This window comes from Limanda limanda, chromosome 8 (assembly GCF_963576545.1).
Source record: "Limanda limanda chromosome 8, fLimLim1.1, whole genome shotgun sequence".
In the NCBI taxonomy this organism is placed as follows: Eukaryota; Metazoa; Chordata; class Actinopteri; order Pleuronectiformes; family Pleuronectidae; genus Limanda; species Limanda limanda.
The window spans coordinates 1,878,763-1,886,546 of record NC_083643.1 but is presented as its reverse complement, the minus strand read 5'-3'; positions in this window follow the sequence as shown (position 1 = coordinate 1,886,546).

Below are 7,784 nucleotides of genomic sequence, written 5' to 3'. Positions count from 1 at the left end.
AAGCTACATTTCTAAACAATAAATAAATAAAAATGTTCCGTGCACACATGAACTCCTGCTCTGCTGCTGTAAAGTGATGGAGAGGAGGAGAGTGTCGACAGAGAGATGTTCCCAAGCAACACGAGTAAAAACCAAGGTTCTCTGAGGAAGATAAACTCCACAGCAGCAAGTGGCTTATGCATCACTTCAGTTTCCCTATGAATCATAAAATATGATAGAAGGTGTTTGAGTTTAAGTCTTGATAACATCTTGTTGTTTAATTGGCTCATTAATAAACATCTCTCCCCCACATACGGGTGAGAGATCAGTGAACCGGTGAAATCTAAATCTCTGGAGCTCACCTGCGTATCAACAGCGTCTGGATCATAGACTGTTTATATAACTGGATTCAGGAGCTGCTTCCTCCGGTCGACCCAGACTGAGAAGCACATGTCGGCTGAATCCTCCATCGGCCACGTGGACCACAGACAGTCTGGTCCACATGCACACCATCAGCTGTTCGGTTGTGTGATTATATTACACATATATTCAGTGAATCATTCCAACACATTTATTGATGTTATCATGTTCAGTGCATATAAATGATGGATGATGGATCCCAGGGGCGTTGTTAGGCCTGTTTTAGGGGGGCTGAAGCGTCATTCAGCCCCCCCAAATAATTATTCGGATTTTTTTTTTAATTTAAATTATTATTATTTTTTTTTAATTAAACTATTGTTTTACACATGGACAAGTTATTTATAACTCTAACACGCTACATATGTGAGTGCTTTTCTGGTTTGTATGTTTTCTCCCCCCAGGTAGTTACAGAATCTGGCTATCTGTAGTTGTTAACGATTGTTACCTGCTTAAATTTAGGTTTACTTGAGGCAAATGAAAGGGAATATTGTAATGAGCTATGCTAACACTAAGCTAGCTAGCTAGCTATTTTGTTAGAAAATGTCTCCAGTGAGCAAGAGTGTGAACGAGCAAATTTGAAATGTAAGAAATAACTATCGACAGCTCTCTATTCTTTGCATTAATATCTATCTCTAGTATTTTAAAACAATAATATCAGTGCCTATAGAATGTTGTTGTTTATAATCAGTTAATGCTAGTGAAAACTAAATGTCATAGTGTCCCTCATAACGCTATTGTACCGGTATATCATCCAATTCATTGACCAGATGAATATAAGAAGATTTTTCAGCAGAGATCACACTCTTTCTGAGCCCGCAAACATTCAGCATATAGGGGCTAAGCCCCCCCTTTCTTTCAATCCTAGAAACGCCCCTGATGGATCCTAACTGGCGGCAGTGGACAATGACTGTGGACTATAATGGATCAGGTCTTGATGCTGGATCATGATCTTGCTGCTGACCAGAGACTATGATGCAGCAGGACTGCCTGACATATAGTATTGAAGTTGTCCTTCAACATGTTTCCCCTCATCATTGCTGCTGAAACCTTTCTCCTGATGATGTTCTCCTCTACACATCTGTGTCACTTGTGTCCGTCCTGGGAGACGGATCCTCACATGTGTCTCTCTGAGGTTTCTACGTGTCTTCACCTGTTAAAAGGGTTTTTAGTAGTTTGTCCTGACTCTTGTTGAGGGTGAAGGACAGAGGATGTCTCACCATGTTAAAGCTCTATGAGACAAACTGTGATTTGTGAATATGGAATATACAAATACAATTTAGTTGATTGATTGATTTATATAAAGCAGGTAGGATTCCACTCTGCACCACAGACTGTTTGTAAAAACCTCAGAGATCCTGCAGCTGCTGAATTAAGTTACTTGGCTGAAAATGAGTTTGGCTCAGTAGCAGAGTTGCTGATTGGTTGACTCCCCCCTCCCCCCCACACACACTTTACACCTCTCTGTCCTGTATGTAATCGTGGTCACGTGATCCGAGGGCGAGAGGGAACGATCAGTGGCCGTCGCAGCAGTGCACAGCTTAAAAACTGCAAATTACAGGTGAATAAAAGCAGGAGAGTGTTTGTGAAAGTGTCTGAACAGCAGGCGGAGGGCGAGCGAGAGCGCCGGGGAGAGAGAACGAGACAATGACTGAGTGACGGTGAGTAAATGTCACGCTTAGTTTGGCATTTCCAGTCTCCACAGGGCTGTAAGCGACACAGCCACTCAGCTCGGAGCCGACTCTCATCCCAGTCACAGGCAGTGGGAGTGAATGTGTGTGTTTCCTCCACGTAGTAATACAACGATACACTTTTACACTTTGTATTTCACTTGTGTCTGAATCAGATGGAGGCTGATAATAGGATTCAATTCACACATGATATTAAAATGTGTCTGATATACGCACAGATCTGCACCACAGACACCACCATGTCAGATGTAATGAAATCCCCTGTGGCTGCTCTGGTTGTTTTCTGGGCACAACAACGTGAGGTCACTGTGACCTTCACCTTTGACCTACGACCACCGAACGTGTAATCAGTTAATTATTGAGTCCAAGCGAAGATTTGTATAGAATTTGAAGAAATGTCCTCTCTGTGTATTTGAGATATCTTGTTCACAGGGGCAAATAGGGTGACAATATTTTGGTGGATTAAATAAAGATCACAGAAAGTAGGAAGAAGGGAAGTCGTGAGTTTAGTGAGTACAAGGCTCTTGAAAATACCCACAATTCATATTAAACTACACGTATCACACATCACAGCAATTATCATCAAATACAATATATGATAAATAACATAATAGATATTGTACGTGGTCGATTGTTATTATTTAAGAGGTTTCATTCAAGGTAACTGGACCTTTTGATTTGGTCACATCAGGAGAAACACACAGTTTGCCTCAGCTCGGTCGTGATGCTGCACAATATGAATAAAACTCATTATTATTACAAAACGTATATTCTTGTTAGTATTGAAAGTGTGTGCTGCTCTCCAGCTGCAGGTCACAGTCGCTCCATCTCTTTCCCCTCGGCTCTTTGCTCTCGGCCCAGACGAGGGTTGATAATGTGGATGAAAACACCTCGTTGAGGCCGATGGAGGCTGAAGAGGAACCGAGCTCTCGGCTCAACGCGCCCACACCGAAGTCCTCCAGCGTCCTCCAGCCGCTCGTCCTGTCATCTCGTCCCCACACTTATGTGACGGCTCCAGCGAGCGAGTATTGACATGGAAATTGCAGCGAAGCCACGACCGCTCCCCTTGAATTCAGAGGAGACGCCGCATGGTTCAAGCTGCCGGCTGCAGTCACAGGAACAAAAGGAGGAACAGGGTCTCTGCTGCTCGGACGCTGAAGTGGAATCTGTTTATGCAGAGATGATGACTCGTGTACTTTCATCTGACAGAGAACTACAGAGAACTAATGTACAGAACACACACAACTGTGCCGTGGAGCAGAAGTTATAATTGAATGTTCATCGATAGTTAATGATCTGACGAATGGAATCACTTGGTTTCAGCTTCACGGAGAAGAAAAGACCTCGAGCGTGAGAAGATGAGATCGACCGACTCCTGCAGACGAGGATTAACACTGAGTAACGACTGAGTTATTACAGAAACACAAAGGTGATCAACAACGTTAACACTGAGATACATATTTCAGTATATACATATAGATATGTTGTTAAAGTAGTATGCAGGCCAACAGTCATATACATATATTTGTACAAACACAAACATAAAAAGCATGTAGTTAAACTAAAGACAAAACAAATCACAACTGTATACTATTATTAAATACTATTTTCATCAGATATGTATATTTATGTTTAGGGATATAGTTGTTGTATTCTATAGAGTAAAAACTGTGTTAATATTTTAGTATTCAGTATTTACTTGCAGTGAGTCAGAGTCACTGTGATGCTGTAAAGTGGAGATTTTTATTTTTGTACTTATTTTTTTGTGAACAATCTCAAATCAATATCGTTTGTCTGCTTCAAGCATCGGCAGAGAAAATGATTCTCATGATTCTCTGAGAGGCTGAAAAGACCGGGAACATCAACCACAAGAGAGAGAGAGAGAGAGAGAGAGAGAGAGAGAGAGAGAGAGAGAGAGAGAGAGAGAGAGAGAGAGAGAGAGAGAGAGGGGAAAATCTCCCCTCAAATAACATTTGAATATTATAAATAATAAGATACAGAGACTTAATGAAGGATGTGTCAGGTGATAACGACCACACTGCCCAAGTGCATGAATATGGAAATATGGAAATGACTCGTCAGTTGATCTCCGCACGACTTCTTGTGACCTTCTGCAGAATCTATATAAAGTTGAGTGATGATTTTCATCTGCTTAGTGACAGTGAACTGGTTTGAGTCCAGTTCATCTGATTCACTTTATCAAAAACCATCGTGAAGATCCAGATTAACAAGGAACCAAACCAGCAACTGTGTTAATCCTCAGACTTTAATCTGACTGATCAGTTTTCTTCTTGTTTTTATACTTTATACTAGTTTATATTCCATTCATATTTGTGTATATTTGTATATTTATTTTATATTTCCTTCCTCTTCAGTAAATCATGGAATTCAATGGAATTTAACAACAGTATTGTGAGAACTTTGCTTTTGTCCACTTCTTAAATCCAGGTCACTCCTGTAGTTTCTATCCTCTGCTGTTCTCTAATGAGGCCGAATATAGTTTTATTTAATACACTGGTTTTAATGTCAACTGTTCCCTGTTGATAGTGAGAGTCGTTTTTTTATTTGACTCAATATCAGAGGCCCAGGTTCCCTCAAGTGGCTGTAACAGAAACAGAAGAAGAGGAGGATGAAGAGGAGGATGAAGAGGGGGATGGAGAGGGGCTTTGTGCAGCAGAGTCACACAGAGAGATTCAGAATATAGAACTTAAATATATGAATGTATAAGACAGATCACAAACTTCTGTCTCACAGGAAAAAATACCTAAAAGATGTGTATTTATGTGCATTTTTTATTTAAAGAAAATATTTGTTCGTCTTAGTATTTTCTTCTTATTTATTGTTATCCATAAATAAAGTTTACAGTTAAACTATAAAACATCAATTCTTTGTGGGGTTGATAATGACATCTTAGGAATCATGGTTTTTAATTATTATAATCATAATAATAACTTTATCTGTATAGCACTTATCTAAACAGTAGGTTTTATTATCACAATGGGAGGTCATGCTTACATTTATATTAAATATTAAATATATATATATACATTCTTGAACATACATCAGTTAGACAAGGATGACCTTAAATGACAGAGGCCATGTAAAATATTATTCATCCTGCTAACATGGAGGCGGGGTTTATGACCTATTCTACAACCAGCCACCAGGGGGCGATCAAGATGAGCTGTCATATCGTCCATCTTTATTTACAGTCTTTGTTCTGTACGTACTTGGTTTCACGGATTTAATTGATTAACTGAGACTCAGACGATGGATTAATTAAAGAATAAATCACTCACTGCTGCAAACACACAGACAAACAAAATAAATGTTAATTTCAACCAAACTGTTTCTGAAGACTTTTTAAAGCTGTGACTTTTTAAAGCTGCAGAAGAAGAAGAAGAAGCCTTGTTACAGCTCAGAAGGAAACCGGCCTTTTCATGCTCTGCTCGCTGTGCTGAAGCTTTTAAGTTCCTCTCTGAAGGTTGTCTTTGATTTGTTCTCTCCACCGAGCTTTTTCCTTCTCCACCTCAAACCGCACGACTTCACAGAAAGTGCTTTTTACCGCGGCAACTAAAAACAAATGGATTTCCGTGTCCATCATTCAGGGGAACAAAGCCGGCGTCTCCCAGACAATTAGAGGAAAGAAGCAGAGAGAGGGGAAGTGCTGATGTTCTCAGAAGAGGACGAACGTCTTTCTTCTCTACACCCGCTGAACTCAGTGGTCATTTTGTCAACCACACATACATATATATACATTTCCTTATGAAAACACATTTAAATTCACTAGATCTTTATTTATTTATTTGAATTTTCATCAAATTAGACTCATTAATATAAATATCAGCCGGATCTGTTGAGTCACACTCAGATGGTTTCGAGTTGTCTGTTTGTCGGTTCCATTGTTGTGAAAACAATATCTCACGAACGCCTCCAGGGAAATCCTTCAAATTCAGTACAAACTTTCAGTCGGACTCAAAGATGAACTGTGATGTCTTGTTCTTGTAAATCATCAGGAGCATCTATCAATTTACTGATTCAGTCTCTAATCCACACTAATGTTCTCCATCTTTTATCTTTTTTTTTTAAAACATATATTTATTGGTTTAATACAGTTTTATACATTTACATGAATTTACATACATATACATGAACCTTCCCCAATCTGAACATATGGCAGCATAAAATGTCAGTACATAATACAAATATCGAATAAAAGTTATGATTTAAAGATCAATTCAAGGACAAAAAATTACAATTTAAAAGATGTTTAAACTGAATTAAAACTAAATTAAATATATATGTCTCCATCTTTTATCTACTATAAAAAGGAAAGTGAAGATCTGCTCTGTTCTGTTCAGTTTCTCTTTCTTCTGCACCGACCACCGAGTCTTTCTTCTGATCCAACACCAGCTGTGAACCAGACGATGGTCCGAACAACTGCTCAGCGCCGTTCACACATTCTGAGAGTTCGTCAGCGCCGCCCACGCGTCTGACTCACGCCTCATCGGACTCGGAGCCAGCGCCTCTGAAAACAGCAGAATGACTTCGAGATGATCTGTTATTTTTGGACTTTAGATATTTGATGTTTGAGGAGGCAGCCGGAGTTCAAGGGGAAAGATGATGTGTTGATTTGTTTAACTTCAGCCTTTTGAACCTCACACCACACGACAGCCGTGGGTTAGTTCACAGAATAATCAGAACCAAAGAAAGATAAAGACGACTCGTCTCCAGTTCCTCACACGATCCAAACGCATCAAGGTTCCACCGAGACATGAAGTCAAGTCTGAGTCAGTCTCACCTGTCAATCAAAGAACTACAGAAAATGTCAGAAAACATCTTTGAGAAAAATGTATTTGTACTCTTATCTTTCAGTTTGGTCCATGTCCCATCTGCTAACATGGAGGAGGCAGGGTTTATGACCTGTACCGCAGAGAGCCACCAGGGGGAGACCGAGACGCTTTGGCTTCACTTTTCACGTCGTCCATCTTTGTTACAGTCAGATCAGCTGAGGCTGAATCCTTCGCTGATTAGTCTCAAACTGAAATGAGACGATGAGGTCGACAGAGTTTTTCCCGTGATGAGCATCATTAGCTCGTTCGGCCCTTATTGCTGTTGCCTGGCAACAGAGCTGAGGATGGACGTGACAGCTGCTCTGTTGAAGCCTGATACTCGAGCATCGGACTTCTCGTCACTTAACATCACAACGTCTCAAGCGGTTCTTCATCGGAGCTCAGTGAATCCTGGGATGTTCCGGGTCGGGACGGATCCGCCCGGCCGAGTTTTTGTTTCCCGAGGACGACAGAACGCTAGCGGCGCCGCGGTGACCCGATCAAAGTTAGAGTCCCGCCTCTGAAGGATGAAGCGCCTGAACTGAGACACAGCTCATGATGGAGCGATCCTTCATGAGGCCGCTGGAAGAGAAACGATTAATGATCTCTGCTAGATTATGATTTGTGACTGATGCGTCTCATTAACTTTCATTTAAATAACAAGACGAAAACAACAATTAAACAAGTTCTCAAAGGTCTCAGACTGATTTCATGAGTTCAATTTGGACGTTTTCGTCTCGGCCTCACAGTCATTTCTCTTTTTATTCCCCCTTTACACGGTTGCCATGGAGCACATGAAGGAATTACACCGAGCTCGGAGTCTTTTCATCCTTCAGCCGACGTGATGTATAATCACCGGTGTCTC